The 20,768-nt window shown below is 42.3% G+C and overlaps 1 protein-coding gene across 5 annotated transcripts in view; it reads left to right on the top strand.

The window, feature by feature from the left end:
* BACH2 (BTB domain and CNC homolog 2) overlaps positions 1–20,768 on the top strand; it is a 431,172-nt gene that overhangs the window by 382,217 nt on the left and 28,187 nt on the right. The window lies entirely within an intron of this gene.

Raw genomic sequence — 20,768 nt, 5'->3', positions numbered from 1 at the left:
AAGTGTTAACCCACTTGCTTCCAAAGGATGAGGAGAAAATAACATTTTCTGTAAGAGATATGTGATCTGTCAGTTCCTCAGTTTTGATTTTAGATGGAAAATATGACTTCTGTTTTTGAAGGGAAAAAATCTCTAACTAGGCATGACAAATGTCTTCAAATATGTGATGGATTGTCATGTGGAAGAGGGACTCAAATTGTCCACTCACCCCAGCGGGCACTACAAGGGCTAGCTTGGTTCTGTTCAGCTAATGGTTACGGGAGCCTCTCATGCACAGGCAGAGCCAGGTGGGATGGAAATGACTGTCTTGCTAAACTTGACACCATTTATGGCAGAAGCTAACAAGTTCAACACTGATAGGAAAGTGAAATGTTTGGTGACTCATGGGATGAATCAAGGAGAAGGGAAAGACAGCAGCAATGCCGTTAGTCTCCAGTGTCAATCCATTGTTGAAGCAGGATTAATTTAAAAAACTGAATTGGAGAGAGTGATAAATAGGATTCTTTGGGCACCCAAATAACCTTGTGAGCAAAAGAACTTCCCACTGAAATATGGCTATGGGAAGGAATTACATATTCAAATAAAAAAATGGAACCACTAGAAAGAAAAATAGAGCAAAAATTCTATCCAGAAGCTCTGTAAGCAAGTCCAGAAACACAGGGCAGGGGCTCTCAAAGAGCACAAGGAGGAGGCTTAGAAGATAAAAGAGCAAAATTGATATTGTCAGCAACAGAGCCCAGTACGGGTCACCAAGTCAACACAACCACAGGTTCATGTTTCTATTGCCACTTAGAAAATTAGGCCAAAGGAAAGGCCAGGTGTGGAACTCAGACTGTGTGAATTCTGTCCAACTGATAAATGAATTCCCAAGTGGACAATGATTTGTCCCACTGACAGATTCACCTCTCAGGGGGTAGAGAGTGCAAGGGGAGAATTGCTCTTTGGGTCCTAATTTGACTACCTAAAAGGGAGGGACAAGAGCACACCCAGGAAGGTCCTTGAGAGAATCTTCCAAGGATCCTTTGGAAGAGGAGATAGTATCATCTTAAAGAATGTGAGAAAGAGAAGATAATTAAATATCCACAGTCTAAAATATTAAAAGACCTTTTTATTATGATTTAAAAAACACATTTCATAAAGTTTACCAGCTTTACCACATTTATGTGCACAGTTCAGTAGTATTAAGTATATCCACATCATTGTGAAACACATCTCCAGAACTTTTCATCTTGGAAAGCTAAAACTCTGAATTTATCAGACAACTCCTCTTTTCCCTTTCCCCTCCGCTCCTGAGAAATACCATTCAACTTTCATACAGGTGGAAACACACAGTGTTTGTCTCAGTATTTACGTCACTTAGCATAATGTCCTCAAGATTCATCTGTGTTGCAGCCTGTGACAGGACTTTTTTCCTTTTTAAGGCTGAATAATATTTCATTGTATGTTTCTACCACATTTATTTTTTTCTAGGTTTTTTTTTAGTTTCAGATTAATATGAGGATATGAATGATTAGGTTACATTGTTTACATTTCTAAGGTAAAGTTCAAGTTGTAATTGAGCCTTTCACCTGGAAGGTGTACTGTACACCCTTACATTGTGCACTTTAGGTGAGACCTTACCAATCTCCCTCCCTCCTCCTCTCCCCCCAGCCCCCACCTGAATATACAGAGTGGATGAAAGTTCATGTGCAATTTAAAGTTACAACTCTTTTTTTCTTTTTTTTTTTTTTTTCAGACAGAGTCTCACTTTATCACCTTCAATAGAGTGCCACAGCTCACAGCAACCTCCAACTCTTGGGCTCAAGCGATTATCTTGCCTCAGCCCTCAGCCTCCAGAGTAGCTGGGACTATAGGCACAACACCTGGCTATTTTTAGAGATGGGGTCTTGCTCTGGCTCAGGCTGGTCTCGAACTCGTGAGCTCAGGCAATCTACCCATCTTGGCCTGCCAGGATGCTGGGATTATAGGCATGAGCCACCACCTCTCTTTTAAATTGCACAGGAACTTTATGCCCACCCTGTATTTGTGTTTTCCTGTCCTGTGGGTGTGTAATTGTTTTCCTATTAGTTTCATATTAGTATCGAATACATTGGATACTTGCTTTTCCATTCTTGTGATACTTTACTAAGGAGAATATTTTTCAACTCCATCTAGGTAAATACAAAAGATGTGGAGTCTCCATCTTTTTATGGCTGAATAGTATTCCATGGTATATGTATACCACAGTTTATTAATCCATTCATGGGTTGATGGGCACTTGGGTTGCTTCCATGTCTTGGTGATTGTGAATTGAGCTGCGGTAAATATCCAGTGCAAATGTCTTTGTGATAAAATGATTTTTTTATTCTGGGTAGATACCTAGTAATGGGCTTACAGGATCAAATGGAAGGTCTACTTTTAGCTCTTTGAGAATTGTCCATACTTCTTTCCATAGAGGCTGTGTTAGTTTGCATTCCCACAAACAGTGTAAAAGTGTTCCCTTCTCTCCACATCTGTACCAGCATTTGCAGTGTTGAGATTTTGTGATGTGGGCCATTCTCCCTGGGGTTAGGTGGTGTCTCAGTGTCGACATTTGGTTTTATTCATTCAGCCGTCAGTGGTGATTTGGGCTGCTTCTTCCTCTTGGCTATTGTGAATAGTTCTGCTATGAACATGGGTGTGCAAATATCTCTTCAAAATCTTGCTTTGGGGGTGGAGAGCAAGATGGCAGCTGAGTAACAGCTTCCTTAAATCTGGGTACCGTGAGTCTGGGGAGATAAGACTCCAGGCATCTCTGGCTGGTGGGATCTGCCTATAATCATCCCTTTGAGTATACAGGGAGTCAGCGAGAGACTTCTGGACCCCAAGAGGAGGACAAAAACAGTGGAAATCTGTCCACAGGCACGAGAACTTAAAGAGCAAGAGGAAGTGAAAGGAAAAGTAGGGCAAGGAAACAGATAAAAGAAATCACTCATGAGGAAGAATCAGCAGAAAACTCCAGGCAACATGAAGAACCAGTCCAGAACAACCCCTCCAAGGGACCATGAGGTAGCTACTGCAGAGGATTCCACCAGTAAAGAAATGTTAGGAATGACAGAAAGGGAATTTAGAATACACATGATGAAAACAATTAAGGAAATGATGGAAACAATGAAGGAAACTGCTAATAAAGTGGAAAATAACCAAAAGGAAATCCAAAAACAAAATCAAATAAAAGATGAACGATATGAAGAATATAGAAAGGATATAGCAGACCTGAAGGAACTGAAGCAGTCAATTAGGGAACTTAAAGATGCAATGGAAAGTATCAGCAACAGGTTAGACTATGCAGAAGAAAGAATTTCAGAGGTAGAAGACAAATTTCTTGAGATAACTCAGATAGTAAAAGAGGCAGAAAAGAAGAGAGAGAAAGCAGAACGTTCACTGTCAGAATTATGGGACCTTATGAAGCATTCCAACATACGAGTTATAGGAATCCCAGAAGGGGAAGAAGAATGCCCCCGAGGAATGGAAGCCATGCTAGAGAATATTATAAAAGAATATTTCCCAAATATCACCAAAGATTCTAACACACTGCTTATAGAAGGATATCGGACCCCAGGTCTCCTCAACTCTAACCGAGCTTCTCCAAGACACATTGTGATGAACCTGTCCAAAGTCAAGACGAAAGAAAAGATTCTGCAAGCTTCCAGAAGCAAGCTCCAGTTGACCTACAGGGGCAAATCCATCAGAGTGACTGCAGACTTCTCTAATGAAACTTTCCAAGCAAGAAGACAATGGTCATCTACCTTTAATCTACTTAAACAGAACAATATCCAGCCCAGAATTTTGTACCCTGCTAAGCTAAGCTTTAAAATTGACAGAGAAATCAAATCAAATCATTTAGGACATACAAACATTGAGGAAATTCGCCACAACAAGACCAGCTCTACGGGAAATACTTCAACCTGTTCTACACACTGGAATATATTGGCTTGGGGAAAGACTTCATGAAGAAGACTGCCATGGCAATTGCAACAACAACAAAAATAAACAAATGGGACTTCATTAAACTGAAAAGCTTCTGTACAGCTAAGGAGACAACAACCAAAGCAAAGAGACAACCTACACAATGGGAAAGGATATTTGCATATTTTGAATCAGACAAAAGCTTGATAACTAGCATCTATAGAGAACTCAATTAATCCACCTGAAAAAAGCCAACACTCCATATATCAACGGGCAAGAGACATGAATAGAACTTTCTCTAAAGATGACAGACGAATGGCTAACAAACATATGAAAAAATGCTCATCATCCCTATCTATTAGAGAAATGAAAATCAAAACCACTCTGAGATACCATCTAACCCCAGTGAGAATGGCCCACATCACAAAATCTCAAAACTGCAGATGTTGGCGTGGATGTGGAGAGAAGGGAACACTTTTACACTGCTGGTGGGACTGCAAACTAGTACAACCTTTCTGGAAGGCAGTATGGAGAAACCTCAAAGCACTCAAGCTAGACCTCCCATTTGATCCTGCAATCCCATTACTGGGCATCTACCCAGAAGGAAAAAAATCCTTTTATCATAAGGACACTTGTACTAGACTGTTTATTGCAGCTCAATTTACAATTGCCAAAATGTGGAAACAGCCTAAATGCCCACCAACCCAGGAATGGATTAACAAGCTGTGGTATATGTATACCATGGAATACTATTCAGCTATTTAAAAAAATGGAGACTTTACATCCTACGTATTAACCTGGATGGAAGTGGAAGACATTATTCTTAGTAAAGCATCATAAGAATGGAGAAGCATGAATCCTATGTACTCAATTTTGATATGAGGACAATTAATGACAATTAAGGTCATTGGGGGGGAGGAAAAGCAGAGAGAGGGAATGAGGGAGGGGGTGAGGCCTTGGTGTGTGCCACACCTTCGGGGGGCAAGACATGATTGCAGGAGGGACTTTACCTAACAAATGCAATCAGTGTAACCTGGCTTATTGTACCCTCAATGAATCCCCAACAATAAAAAAAAAAAAATCTTGCTTTGGATTCTTTTGAATATATACCCAGAAGTGATATTTCTGGGTCATGTGGTAGTTCTATTTAATTTTTAATTTTTTGAGGAACCCTTCATTCTGTTTTCCTTTGCAGTCACACCATTTTACAATCCCATCAACAGTATATAAGGGTTCCAATTTCTTCACATTCTCAATAACACTTCTTATTTTGTTTTTTTGTGTTTGTTTTTTTTTTCATATATCCATCGTAATGTGTGCAAGGTAAAATCCCATTATGGTTTTAATTTGCATTACTCTGATAAATAATAATGTTGGGCATCTTTTTATATGCATTTTGGCTGTTTGTATGTCTTTGGAGAATGTCTATTCAAGTCCTTTGCCCATTTTTAAATCAGTTTATTTTAATTTTGTTGTTGATTTTTAGTTTCTAATATAGTCTAATATTAGTCCCTTATCAAATATATGATTTGCACATATTTTCTCTCATTCCATAACTTGACTTTTCACTCTGTTAACTGTGTCCTTTGATGCACAAAAGGTTTTCTTCTTTCTTTATTGATACATGTGTATAATAGTTATAGATGTTTTGTAGGCCACATGGTATTTTGATATCTATATATAATGTGTAATGATCAAACTGGGTAATTGTGACATCCATCACCTCAAACATTTATCTTTTCTTTGTGTTGGGAATATTACAGTTCTTCCAGCTATTTTGAAACATACAATAAATTGCTAACTATACTTTCTCTACTGTGCTGTTGAATACAAGAACTGATTCCTTCTATTGACTGTATTTTTATTAAACCAACTTCTCTTACCTTCCTCTTCCCCTCCCATCCTCTGGTGACCCCCATTCTACTGTCCACTTTCACAAGATCCCTTCTTTAGCTCCCACACATGAGAGAGAACGTGTGATTATTTGTCTGTCTGTGCCTGGCTTATTTCACTTTAAATATAATGACTTCCAGTTCTACCCAAGTCGATGTAAACAGGATTTTATTCTTTTTTACAGATGAATAATACTCCATTATATATACCTCATTCTCTTTATCCATTTATCCACTGATAAATGAGTACTTACATTGATTCCGTTTCTTGGCTGTGGTGAATAGTGCTGCAGTAAACATGGGAATACAGATATCTCTTTGATGTACTGATTTCCTTCCTTTTAGATATTTACCCAGAAGTGGGATTGCTAAATCATACGATAGTTCTATTTTTAGTATTTTGAGAAACCTCTATACTGTTGCCTTTAATGGCTGTACTAACTTGCATTCTCACCAGCATTTGTTATTATTTTTTTTTTTTTAGCATTTGTTATTTTTTGTCCTTTTTTTTTGAGACAAAGTCTCACTAAATCGCCCTCAGTAGAGTGCTGTAGCATCACAGCTCACAGCAACCTCTAACTCCTGGGCTTAAGCAATTTTCTTGCCTCAGCCTCCCAAGTAGCTGGGAGTACAGGCGCCCACCACAACACCTGGCTATGTTGTTGTTTTTGTTGTTGCAGTTGTGATTGTAGTTTTAGCTGGGCCGGGTTCGGACCCACCAGCCTCATTGTATGCGGTCAGTGCCCTACCCACTGAACTACGGGCACCGTCCTATTTTTTGTCTTTTTGATAAAAGCCATTCTAACTAGGGTGAGATGATATCTCCTTGAGATTTTCATTTGCATTTCCCTGATGATTAGTGATGTTGAGCATTTGCTCATATACCCATTGGCTATTTGTATGTCCTCTTTTGAGAAATGTCCGTTTGGGTCTTCGGTCCATTTTTTAATCAGATCATTTGGGTCTTTTGCCATTGTTTGAGTTTCTTATATATTCCTGTTATTATTACCTTTTTAAATGGATAGTTTGCAAATATTTTCTCCCATTCTTTTGATGTTTTCCGTTTGTTGATTGTTTTGCTGGGATACCCAAAAGTGTTTACATTTTGTACAGTTTCATGTGTCCATTTTTGCTTTTGTTTCCCTTGCCTTTTGGCAATCCAAGAAATTATTACCATGAGCTTTTCCCCTATGTTTTATTCAAGGAGTTTTCTAGCTTTGGGCTCAAGACATTTGAAAATGTGTTCTATTTAAATAAGAGAAAGGTAGAAATTATCAAACGTGGGGGAAGATGACCCAGAGAGCTAGAAACACCCTAAACAAAGTTCAGATGAGGATCCTTTTTTCAACAAAGTGGGGTAATTGTGCCAACAGTTCTGTGTTTCATTCAGAGTATTGTTTTGAGCAGTCAAAAAACATGAACAACTGTGGAAGATGTGTGGAACCACAAAAACAGGTTCAAGAACATTCAAGGGGACAGGTGCAGTGGCTCACACCTGTAATCCTAACACTCTGGGAGCCAAAGCAGGAGGATCTCTTTGAGCTCAGGAGTTCCAGACCAGCCTGAGCAAGAGCAAGAACCCACATACACTAAAAATAGAAAAAATAACCAGGCATTGTGGCAGACGCCTATAGTCCCAGCTATTCAGGAGCCTGAGGCAAGAGAATTGCTTGAGCCCAGGAGTTTGAGGTTGTTATGAGCTATGATGCCACAGCACTCTACCCAGGGTGACTAAGTGAGACTCTGTCTCAAAAAAAAAGAAAGAAACAAAGAAAGAAAACTCAACCTAACATGAGTGGGAGACCTTTCAAAGAGGATTACAAAAAGGAAAATGAATTTATGATTTTCCCTGAAATCTTGAGATTTTCATTTGCATTTCCCTGATGATTAGTGATGTTGAGCATTTGCTCATATACCCATTGGCTATTTGTATGTCCTCTTTTGAGAAATGTCCGTTTGGGACATTCTTTCCAAGAAGATGAAACCAACAACTGACCATGTATAATGTTGAGAATAGCAGAGAACCCAAAATTGCATTTACATTGTGTGTTAAGGAAAATGACCATTAGACTGAAAAGTAATAAAAACTTGGAAAGGGGAATGGAAATCCTAGGTAAATGAACAAAAAGAAAACACCTAACCTTCTACGCTGGGTAAAGTAGAGCCCCCAAACTTTTTACTGTAAAAAATAAAAAATTAAGATACTTATGGTACAACTTGCTATGGTCAAAATCTTTGAGAAATTGTGGAGCCCAGGAAAGCTTCAGAAGACTGACATCAGAAATGGCATCATTGTTTGTTTAAAGGAAGAAGGTGGATCTTAAAAACTTTGACTGAAGAACAATTTCTTTTTTTTTTTTTTTTTCAGACAGAGTCTCATTATGCTGCCCTCCATAGAATGCTATGGCGTCACAGCTCACAGCAACCTCAAACTCTTGGGCTTAAGCAATTCTCTTGCCTCAGCCTCCCAAGTAGCTAGCACTAAAGGTGCTCACAACACCCGGCTATTTTTTGTTATTGTTGTTCTAGTTGTCATTGTTGTTTGGCAGGCCTGGCCCGGGTTCGAACCCACCAGCTCTGGTGTATGTGGCTGGCACCCTAGCAGATGAGCTATAGGTGCCAAGCCAACAATTTCTATAATAGGAACAGTTTCTAAATATCTAGACAAGTATACATTCTTGGGTCAAAGTTTTGATTTGCAGAGTTAAGATGGACATGTGGCTTATCAATAGCACATACTGGGTAGAAAGAGCTCAGGGATATTAATTCCTAGTAAATAAGTGACAGTGAAATAAATCTTAACACTTCTAGAAAAATGGATCCGACTGAGAGAGGTGGTAATCTGTCCTCTATACTGATTCCTGCAGCATTAACCCAGCCTGGGCATCCTAGGGGTTTTAGTCACACTTAAGATGATCCAAAGGAGAGCAACAGGAGGTCGTTAGAAACTCCTAACTTATTAAGCTTCAGGGATGGGAATTTTGGCTTGATATGAAGAACCATGACAAGGCTGTCACAAGGGACTGAACTTCTCATCACTAGCCTTCAAAAGTGTTTGGTATTTTCTAGTTGAAGATCAAGAGGTTGATGGCTGGTTTGAAATGACTAAACAGGTCCCAGGGGGTGAAATCAAGCCTTGACTCAAGAAATTTCTGGTGTAGGAAGATCACTGGTTCCCTGAATAAAGAGAGCATCATTTAAGATGAAAATTAGGTGATTTTTTTTTTTCTAAATCGTCTTTTTAAAAATAATGTTCTTTTGGAGGTGGTTTTCCAAATGAAACTGTAAACCTTTATGCAGGTTTTACTACTTTATCACCAGTGAGTGGGATTCTTTTCTCTTTCATTTTACACTGAAAAGCATAAAAATTACTACTACTTTATATGTATTTTACTATCTATACTTATACTGAAATTGGATCTTTAAAAATTCTGTGAACTTCATTATATAAACTCTTAGAAGGGAGATTTTTCTGTTTTCAGTATGCTTTTCAAGTAAATATGAATATAGTTCCTTGTATTTAAATTATATATGACTTTTGCCTGTCACTTACTTGGGAAACATAATCGTCTCTATCTTAAAGAGAAAAAAATGAAGGCCGGGGTAAAACCACCCAGGTGAAATGGAGCTTCCACAGCGTAAGGTGTTGCCAGTCCTCAAAAGACAGTAGGAATGTCAGCTGCCTCTTCTCCATTTCTTATCACCAAACAGATAAATACCTAAGGGAAATTAAAAAGAAAAATTATAAAAAATAATTTTAGGCCAGGCACACTAGCTCATACCTGTAATACTAGCACTCTGGGAGGCCGAGGCTCCCAGGGGGATTGCTTGAGCTCAGGAGTTCAAGACCAACCTAAGCAAGAGCCAGACTCTGCCTTAAAAATAACAATTATAATAGTTTAAAAGAAGTGTAAATACCTAAAGGGCCGTTACAGCTATTAGATAGCCCCATGATAATTCTGAACCAACCAGCCTAGGTAGGTGACACCTGATATTCCCTGTAGACATCGGCAGTATCTGCCTTTCTATTCTGGAACTAAGCTTGGGTGCCATGTGGCTCCCCACCAGAAAGACATTTCTCCTTTGTCTTATAGATTCTAAGGACTGATTTAGCTGAACCTGCTAATTTATCAAATTTCCATGTGATAAAAGGGCTTCCTAGGGTTTACAGAGCTTTGCTGGTCAGCAGAGGGACATACTGGTTATCTTCATTCTTAGAAGAAACCTAGGCACTGGAATCCAAACAGTGCCAGTCACCATAGAACCAAGCATGAGATCCTCCTTCCTTTACACCGAGGGACGGACCACATCCAGCTGACCAGGCCCCTCCAGATAGAGCTGTATAAAACAGAAAACTTCAGGGAGTGTCATAAAACTTACAATGTGGGGCAGCGCCTGTGGCTCAAAGGAGTAGGGCACCGGCCCCATATGCCGGAGGTGGTGGCGGGTTCAAACCCAGCCCTGGCCAAAAACTGCAAAAAAATAATAATAACTTACAATGTGTTTCCATATGAAAGAGTGTTTATTTTGTGGGTCACTTCAGTGAAACAGCTACAGATAGGAAAGAGTGTGAGAGTTAACTCTGAGGTTGGAAGATGTGAGTTAGCTGTGGCTGGCCAGCACTGTAACTTCAGGGAAATCTCTTTGCCTTTCTGGGCTTTGGCCTCCTTGTCCATAAAATGGATGGTTAAGTCAGGGAAATGAAAACCACACCAGATGTTTCAAATAAAGGGGATATAAAACAGGAAATGGTATACCGGTGTTGGAAAACTGAAGAATAGAAAAGGGAAAGAGTTAACACGATGATTAATGACACCGGGGCGTGTCTTCCTCACCTAGGGCTAGAGGGGATTAAAGGGACCTGTCAGCTAAAGCCTCAGCAGTCACAGCTGTGGAGAAAACAGCCCCTTCCAGAGCCTCCTCCAGGGAGTCAGGGATGCAGCTACTTCCAGAACACACCAGGAAAGGAAAGAAAGGAGAACAGGAAGCAGAAGGAGCCACAGCTGCTTTGCTCCGCCACCCTCCCAGCTCCCATAGTACCCCATTGGCAGAATCCAGTAACAAGGCCACCAGCAGAAGGGCCTGGAAGTGGTGCTGATAAACTCCCAGCCTCAGCTTTGCAGAGGGGATGAAAGAAGAGTGGATGTGCTGGAATGATGCCTGTAGCTCAAGGAGTAGGGCACTGGCACCATATACTGGAGTTGGCGGGTTCAAGCCTGGCCACGGCCAAACACTGCAACAACAATAAAAAAGAAGAGTGGGTGTCAGACTGAAATACAATACCAAATAACCAGCACGTGAGTTATTAAATTAAATAAATAAATATTTTAATTTTAGTTGGACATTACAAGTCAAAGATAATAGCTGCTCACAACTATTTAGATTTTCCTGTTAACATGTGTATTTAGTAGTGTTACAGAAATACACACACATAGAGAGATATGTAATAGATGTGGCTCTGGCTTGAACAGGTTCTGATTAATTTTTTGTTAAGAGTTGTTTTTGCCTCGGTGCCTGTAGCTGAAGCGGCTAAGGCGCCAGCCACATACACCTGAGCTGGCAGTTTTGAACTCAGCCCAGGCCTGCCAAACAACAATGACGGCTGCAACCAAAAAATATCCAGGCCTTGTGGCAGGTGCCTGTAATCCCAGCTACTTGGGAGGCGGAGGCAGGAGAATTGCTTGAGCCCTGGAGTTGGAGGTTGCTGTGAGCTGTGATGCCACAGCACTCTACCCAGAATGACAGCTTGAGGCTCTGTCTCAAAAAAAAAGAGTTGTTTTTAGTTTTTAAAAAGTTTGTACTAAGTCATAATTTAGGAAAAACTACATGTATGTTTCTCCAAACCCTGTGACAGGAGAAATTAATAGCAAAATTGTGAATTACTGTAATAGTTACCTTGTAGTTATTCCCTCCTCAAGAATGCCCAGGAATTAATCACAGGGACTAAGGTCTGCAATCATAACTTAAGTCAGGTCTTTGTTCACTGAACCTACGTGATTTTCATTTGTTTGTTTGTTTGTTTTAACCAGTCAAAAGTACCTCATGTACTTTTTCTACCCAAAGATATTCATGATCCTACCCCTGACCTACACCACTGACCCAAGGGGCCTTTGGAGTTTAACTCAGCTAGTTTCCCCATTTGACCTCTTACCCTGAGGTGCCATCACCACCACCCCCAAAACTAAGTCGTGCATTTCAGCTGTAGGGGCAGGTAGTGTGTCTGGTGACAGGGCTGGCTTCCTGCTATACAACGTGCACAATTAATTGCACAAGGTCCTGGGCTTAGAAGGGCTCTGCACTTGGTTTAATGTTCTGCTGTCACCATCCTAAAATTCTTAATATTCTCTGAACAAAAGGTCCACATTGTCATTTCACACTGACCCCTGCAAATCCTGTTGCTGGTTCTATAGTTAGAAGCCGGGGAGAACAACTATAATTAGAGGGCCAGAAAAGGCCTCACTGAGAAAACAGCATTTGAGGAAAAGCCTGAAGGAGACAAGAGAGTGAGCCAAGCCTTTCCTTTACTTACTCTGCTGAACTTCAACCCAGCCCTCAATACTCAGGGAAAAGTCACCACCATCTCTAGGCAGCCTTATATTGACATCCTTAGGAGTTCCCTGCCCCCAGCACCCTGAGGATACCTCAGTTACATATTTAGATGACACTGTAGATATTTATATTGAACATCTTTGTCCTCAGTCACCCTGTTTGCTCCTTGGAGGAAAAGATGGTATTTAATTCATATTTGTAATAACAGCAAGGATAAGAGTTGTTATTCAATGCCAGGTCCCATTCCAAAGTTACTGCCAATATCGCTGTCTTAGGCAAGGTCTGGGGAATCAGGCCTTGGATTCAAGTCCCAGCTACTCAGGAAGCTGAGGCAAGAGAATCACTTAAGCCCAAGAGTTTGAAGTTGCTGTGACCTGTTACACCACAGCACTCTACCGGGGGCAATGGTAGAATTAGAGAGACCAAAGCACAGAAAGGTTAAGTAACCAGCCCAAACTACACAGCTGGTAAATAATAGAGCTGGGACTTGAATCCAAGGCCTGATTCCCCAGGCCTTGCACAGACACAGTAAGTACTAAGTACTTGGTTGGAAACTGAAAAAAATGGGTCAAAAAATAGTAAGTGGGTGGCGCCCATAGCTCAATGGGTGTGATCCCAGTCACATACACGAACACTAGGGGGTTCAAACCTGGGCTGGGGCAACTAAAACAACAATGACAATTGCAGCAAAAAAATAGCTGGGCGTTGTGGCAGGCGCCTATAGTCCCAGCTACTTGGGAGGCTGAGGCAAGAGAATCTCTTAAGCCCAAGGGTTGGAGGTTGCTGTGAGCTGTGACGCCATGGCACTCTACCAAGGGTGACATAGTGAGACTGTCTCAAAAAAAATAAAAAATAGTAAGTGACTAAATGATCAATCTCAGGGCAGACTTACATTAGCAGAAGGACTTTTACATTGTGGCTATAGATTCAAATTCAAATACAGAGAGAAAAGACAATTTATGTTTTGACCCATATTCACTAGCACAGGTAGTGATTTTCTTTAGAAGATAGAAAAGAAAGAAAGAAGGAAAGACTGTATGAAATTATATGTTCATTGGCTTGGAACCTGTAGCTTAGTGGTTAGGGCTGGCCACATGTACCAAGGCTGGTAGGTTCAAACCCCACCCAGGGCCTGCTAAAAAGAAAAAAATGAAATAGCCAGGCACTGTGGCTGGTCCCTGTAGTCCCAGCTACTAGGGAGGCTGAGGCAAGAGAATTAATTGCTTGGGCCCAAGAGTTTGAGGTTGCTGTGAGCCATGACACCACAGCACTCTACCGAGGACAACAGAGTAAGACTCTGTCTCGAAAGAAAGAAAGAAATTATATGTTCATATATAAATCAGATTCTGTGTTGATTTAGTTTTTATATTATTACCTTAGGTATGCAAAATAAGATTTGTTCTATCTTTCTGTAAAATGAACACTAAGGGGCTCAGCACCTGTAGCTCAGCAACTAGGCACCAACCACATATACCAGAGCCGGTGGGTTCGAACCCAGCCCGGGCCTGCCAAACAACAATGACAACTACAACCAAAAACTTGCCAGGCATTGTGGTGGGCGCCTCTAATCGCCGCTACTCAAGAGGCTTGAGGCAAGAGAATCACTTAAGCCCAAGAGTTTGAGGTTGCTGTGAGCTGTTACACCACAGCACTCTACTGAGGGCAACATAGTGAGGCTCTATCTCAAGAAAAAAAAAAAAGAATACTAAGGCTCAGTGCCCATACTCAGTGGTTAAGGTACCAGCCACATACACCAGAGCTGGTGGGTTCAAACGCAGGCCAGGCCTGCCAAACAACAATGACAATTAGAACATCAACAACAACAACAAATAGCCGGGTGTTGTGGCGGACGCCTTTAGTTCCAGCTACTTGGGAGCCTGAGGCAAAAGAATTGCTTAAGCCCAAGAGTTTGAGGTTGCTGTGAGCTATGATGCCATGGCACTCTACCAAGGAGTGACACAGTGAGACTCTGTCTCAAAAAAAAAAAAAAAAGAAATTGTTCTTCAGGGCTCAGCTCCTGTAGCACAGTGGTTATGGTGCCAGCCACATACACCAAGGCTGGTAGGTTCAAATCCAGCCTGGGCCAGCTAAACAACAATGACAACTGCAATAAGAAAATAGCCAGGCATTGTGGCAGGCACCTGTAGTCCCAGCTACTTGGGAGGCTGAGGCAAGAGAATCGCTTAAGCCCAAGAGTTTGAGGTTGCTGTGAGCTGGACACCATGGCACTCTACTGAGGACAATAGTAAGACTCTGTCTCAAAAAAGAATAATAATAATAAAATAATAAAATGAATACTAAAATAAGACCTGGCATGGTGGCTCATTCCTATAATCCCAGCACTCTGGGAGTCTGAGGCAGGTGGATTTGTTTGAGGCTAGGAGTTCAAGACCAACCTGAGCAACTTGGCAAAACCACATCTTTACAAAAAACATTTTTTTAAATATTAGCCACGCATGGTAGTGGGCACCTGTATTCCCAGCTACTCAGAAGGCTGAAGCAGGAGGATCACTTGAAATTGGAGGTTATGGTGAGCTACAGTCATGCCACTGCATTCTAACCTGGGTGACCAAGGAGGACTACGTCTCTGAAAACAAATTAGAAAATAAAATGAAATAGTAAGGTTAGTTGATTTAACAAACATAGTACAGCATGCTGTTTAAGGGAGAAGAATGTGATAATACAGGTATTAATTATAGAAAATTAAGATTAGAAGTGATGCCTCATCGCTGAATCTGTCTTCACCACGTAGACTGAGCTGCAGAACATGTGGGAAGGGAAAGGAAGAGTTGATTGTCGCAGTTGTCACCTGAGTTGTTTTCTTCATTTGACGACTCCCTGCTGTGCAAATACATACCAGAGGGATGTTCAGTGGCCTCAGGAATTTAACCAGCCTGTGGGCGGGGGTATCTTACCTTCACCTTCTTCTTTGTGGCAGGGTGTAAGAGATTCAGCTTCAATGGGAAGGCACACCTGGTTTGAGTGTGCAAGTCTTCTTGTTTTGTAAGGTTGTAATTAAGGGACTTTGAGAAGCATACAGTGCAATAGCCACGTATATATACTTCCAAGACCAACATGGAGACCTCATTCTATGGCTCGGCTCATGTTGAGAATGATGTTCCAAGTCTCATAAAAATTCCCAAACCTATTCTAATGTTTGCCGGAAGGCCAACTGCCTGATCCCTGTCACAGTCCAGAGACAGAACTCTCAGAAGTTTCCTACCATAAGCTCTGTCCAGCAGCAAAGTGGAAGCCTCATGAGAAAGTGAGTCCCCAGTTCTGCAAACAGCACCCAGCCCCACCCTCTCACCAGCTGAGTGTTCAGCAGTCCATCTTCCTTTCTTGAGCAGCATGGAGATGATGCATCAGAACTAAAGGAATAAAGGGTTAAGGGTTAGTTTCAGAAGATCAGATTTTCCACACGTTATCAATATGCTGACTCAGACCATACTCAGACAAGTTTGGTAGCCTGGCCTTTTCTTTTCAGGACTAAACTAACTCATGTGTGCCGACCACTGACTAAGGTCATTGCCTCCTGGGGGGCAGTCACAAAGCAAGGGAGGTATTACTTCCTGCCCTCTGCCAGGTCCCAGCCCCACGTGGCACACTCCATTCTGCCCCGTATATGATCCAGCCTCATCTGTAGCATAATGAGTATTGCACATTGTGGGACCAGATAGTTTCATACTCAAGCATGATGAAAAAAACTAGTACTTTGGAATGAGCCATCCAAAATATTTTTATTCAAAATGCAAGACTGTTATCCTGGATTATCCCTAAGACTGTATTTTGCATTTGTTTGTGACACCTTTACTCCTAACCAGAGGGTTCTGGCCTAGACACGTGTGCAGTGGGCTGCAGCTCATTGACATCAGGGGCACAGAGCTGGTCTACTGCTTCTAGCCCCTTCATTCCACTTTATGATCATTGCTTTTTTAAATACCATTGTCATGGACCATAAGTTTTGTATGTGATTCTCCACCTCCCACTCCCTCTTATTTTCTTCCATTATTAAAGCTTTATTTGTTAAGAACAAAAAGTAAGTAATAGTGCAGACTGGGTCACAGTTTCATGAATATTTGCCTGGATATTTGCCTTCTGAGTATAATTATTGAGCTTAAATGGTTCCTGAAAATGGGCAAACAGTGCGAGCTTCTCAAGACAGAGACTAAACCAGTATTTAGGAAGCCACTGCCTGTTCTAACACTGGAAGGCGTGATATGCACCTGCTTTCCGTGTTGTCTATTTGGAACTGTTACCACTGCCTGAAAGGCACCAGAGATGGGTTCCTGAGAAGGACCTTGCGGCAGTTCAAAAAGTACTCACTGTATTTACTCAACGCAAACTTGAACCTAGTGCAGACTCTCCAGTGTCCTGACGTGAGTTTTCAAGCCCTCCCCCCCACCTTGGCATTCCACTAACCATGGCACCCCCTCCTCTCCTAAACTTGTCTTGATTTTTTAGTTGATAGCTAATCATATAATCTAGCAATAGCTTCCATTATGCATGTACCTCTTCTTTGAAGCTAACTCGTAAATCTCCTGAGCACAGAGCTGTGTCCCTCACAGCACCTTAGCACAAGAGGAAGACTCAGCCTGGGCTCAGGTCCAATCCTAGCTCTTCACTTACCAGCTCTGTGATCCTGGATAAATCCCTTCACCGGTTTACTTGTCTGCAAAATAGAGGCAATTGTGCCTGTCTTTTGGGGTGTTACAAGAGCCAGTTAGCACCGTGCTGGATGCTAGGAGACGCTTGGTAAATAGTAACTAGGACTCACTAGACAAAGCTTTGCACACAGAAACAGAGGAAAATTTTGCAGAATGAGTATGACAAAGCAGGACTTAAATTAACGTGAGAGAAGAGCTAGTAATGGGCCCTTGAACTTTCGTGGTGAGGGCACCACCTCCTCTGCCTGAATGACAGTTTATAAACCAGTTATTCTTATTCATGATTCTGTCATGACATATGATAATCATTTGAAGATCAGCATGTTTCATAAACCCAAAGGGTCGGTGATCTGAGGAGTGTCATGGATTTGTGATGTATGGAATTTTCTCACTGGTATCCATGGTCCAACGCACATACCTAAGCCTCAGCCCCTTCCTGAGCCAATGCTTCTCCAGCTGCTTGGACCAGGTGGTACACGGTGACTCCTAGTACTGCTCCCTGATCTAAAGATCCCATGGGTGTCCCTGGCTTAAAGAAGTTTTCTTTAAAAGAGGCCACAGTGAGGGATAGTAGCAAGGCTCACTGAGACCAGCAGCATAAAAATAAAAGAAAAATAATGGGCAGCAGCTCCTGTCCGGGGGCAGTAGGTCCAGAGTGATGAACGCTCCCCTGTCTCCAGCCCTAGTCCCTCCTTCAAAAAAAGAAGAAATAGGCCAGCCTCAGTAGCTCACACCTGTAATCCTGGCACTCTGGAAGGCTGAGGCAGATGAATTGCTCAAGTTCAGGAGTTCAGGAACAGCCTGAGCAAGAGCAAGACCTGGTCTCTATTAAAAATAGAAAAATCAGCTGGGAGTCATGGCGGTCACCTGTAGTCCCAACTACTCTGAAAGCTGAGGCAGAAGGATCACTTAAGCCCAGGAATTTGAGGTTGCTATGAGCTATGATGCCATCACACTCTAGCCTGGGTGACAGACTAAGATGCTAGCTCAAAACAAGAAAAAGAAAGAAAAGACAAGAAGAAAGGGAAGGGAGGAAAAAGGAAAGATGATAAGGGCTCAGCGCCTGTGGCTCAAGTGGCTAAGGCGCCAGCCACATACACCTGAGCTGGTGGGTTCGAATCCAGCCCAGGCCAAAGAACAATGACGGCTGCAACCAAAAAATAGCCAGGCATTGTGGTGGGCGCCTATAGTCCCGGCTACTTGGGAGGCGGAGGCAGGAGAATTGCTTGAGCCCAGGAATTGGAGGTTGCTGTGAGCTGTGATGCCACGGCACTCTACCCAGGGCAACAGCCCAGGAGCGTAGTGGCATTATGAGGGGTGGACCCTGCCTTGATGCGGCCATCTCCCTCTCTGTGGGGAAGTCATGTGGCATTCTTACCACCTTCTTTAGTTATACCTGTAAGTACGCATTTCCTTGGTTCTTTACTCTCTTTTAAATGTTCCCAGGAGAACATACATAAAATAGATATAGTCGGTACTACTGGCTAAATCTGTTACCATGTCAGCTCAGCACAACACAGAATAGGTTAGATGCGCTCCTTTTCCCTGACCCTAAGGGACAAAACAGAAAAGGTTTCTCTCTTGCCTGCCTGTGCTCAGTTGATGGGTTTAGTTGACTGGTTTATACAATGCCTTGCTCCAAAGGTCACTTGAGACGACACCTGTAAAGAGTCTGTGTGGTCACCTTGTGCGCGTGGTAGTAGTGTGTTAGGGGTGCAGTTAGACTTACGACGTATTCAGTAACTTACATAATATTACAAGTTTTTATCACGTATTTACCCTATCACAGGTAGATGCAGAGAAACCATTCCGGGGCCGGGCTCAGTGGCTCACACCTGTAGTCCTAGCACTCTGTGAGGCTGAGGCAGGAGGATTACTTGAGCTCGGGAGTTCCAGACCAGCCTGAGCAAAAGCAACACCCCATCTCTACAAAAAGTGGAAAAATTACCCAGGCACAGTGCTATATGCCTGTGGTCCTGGGAAGCTGAGGCAAGAGGATCCCTTGAACCCAGGAGCCTGAAGTTGCAATGAGCCATGATGATGCCAATGTGATGATGTAGTCGGGGCAACAGAGTGAGACTCTGTCTCCAAAAAAAAAAGAAAAAGGAGGACGGCACCTGTGGCTCAGTGAGTAGGGTGCCAGCCCCATATACCGAGGGTGGCGGGTTCAAACCCAGCCCCAGCCAAACTGCAACAACAAAAAATAGCCGGGTGTTGTGGCGGGTGCCTGTAGGCCCAGCTACTTGGGAGGCGGAGGCAAGAGAATCGCCTAAGCCCAAGAACTGAAGGTTGCTGTGAGCTATGACGCCACGGCACTCTACCAAAGTAAGATTCTGTCTCTAAAAAAAAAAAGAAAGAAAAAGGAAAAAAAAAAAACCATCCCTGATCTGAAGAAGCTTCCTGTCTTATAGTAGAAATAAACACAATTAAGTATTATGTAATGAAAAGGAGCAGCAGTGATTGCCTGTGTAGAACTAAATGTAGGTCTAGTGGTCAGGATTCTGTTTGTTTTGTTTTTTAACCAATATCTCTGGTCAGGCACCGTGCCTGGTTATATTTGGTTAAAATATTGGACAGAATTTTTTAATTTTGACTTTTATTTAAGTACTTCAAAAATATTATCAGTTTGAAAATCCCATTCAGTTACAGGTCTTAAGAAATTTCTGGAAAAAAATGCAGTGATATAAAATCAGTGCTGCCCTGGAGAGCCCAGGATGTTTCATTATCTTGCTGTGGGAGCTGAGAGCACAGTGTCATTTGTTTTCTCTAAAAGGACTGTGGCCGGGCACAGTGGCTCAGGGCTGTAATCCTAGCACTCTGAGAGACCACAGCAGAAGGATTTCAGGAGTTCAAGCCCAAGCAAGCCAGGTGCATGGTGGTGGACACCTGTAGTTCCAGCTACTCCGAAGGCCCAGGCAAGAGGATCTCTTGAGCCCAAGAGCCCGAGATTGCTGTGAGCTATGGCAACCCCACAGCACTCTATCCAGGGCAACAGAGTGAGACTCTGTGTCAAAAAAATAAATATTTTACAAAATAAGAATAAAAAGATTGGTGAGGGTTCCCAAAGAAGTTATGTCCGAGTTAAATCTTGAACAACAGACTTGAGTCCTTGCAAGAGCTGCGGTTCTGTGTGCTACAGTGAACTTAATGCCCAGAGCAGTCAGCTACCAAGCTGGCTCTGCGCTCATTCCCCCAGCTGAAATTTTTGATCATTGTTACCATGGCTTCCAGCAGGGGCCCCATGATCTCTGCTTTCATTTGATCTGTGCATGGTGATTCATAGATCCACCTCCCCTTCCTCCTGGGTCAGCAGTGCTTGACAGAGCCTAGAGGATGGATGGCTTTCTGAGAGGGTAAGGAGGCCTACCCAGAACACCACTGTTTAATCCATTTCCGTCTGAAAAACCAATGGCCTCAGGCAGCATGTTCTTAATTGTTAAGGCATTGTGTGTGCTCACATGTGTGTGGGCTCTGTGCGTAAATAGTACGTTTTTCAATCTGTGTTAAAATACCATAGAAAAGCAGCAAATGACATTGGCCCTGAAGATTTACCAGGAAAAAGACAGCCGCATGGCAAAGCTGCTGCCAGTTAATTAGAGAAGAACTAGACAGTGCGTGGTGCCTCTCAGCAGCTTCAGCCATTTAAATGACGGCCAGATTGTTGAGCTCTGTCACCCCCCTTCACCCTGGACTGGCGGCTAATTTCTTGTTGAGAACATTGCTTTTGCTTGGA

Source organism: Nycticebus coucang, chromosome 5 (assembly GCF_027406575.1).
Source record: "Nycticebus coucang isolate mNycCou1 chromosome 5, mNycCou1.pri, whole genome shotgun sequence".
NCBI classification, from domain to species: Eukaryota; Metazoa; Chordata; class Mammalia; order Primates; family Lorisidae; genus Nycticebus; species Nycticebus coucang.
Note: the sequence above shows the minus strand (reverse complement) of the source record. Positions and strands in the feature narration are given on the sequence as shown.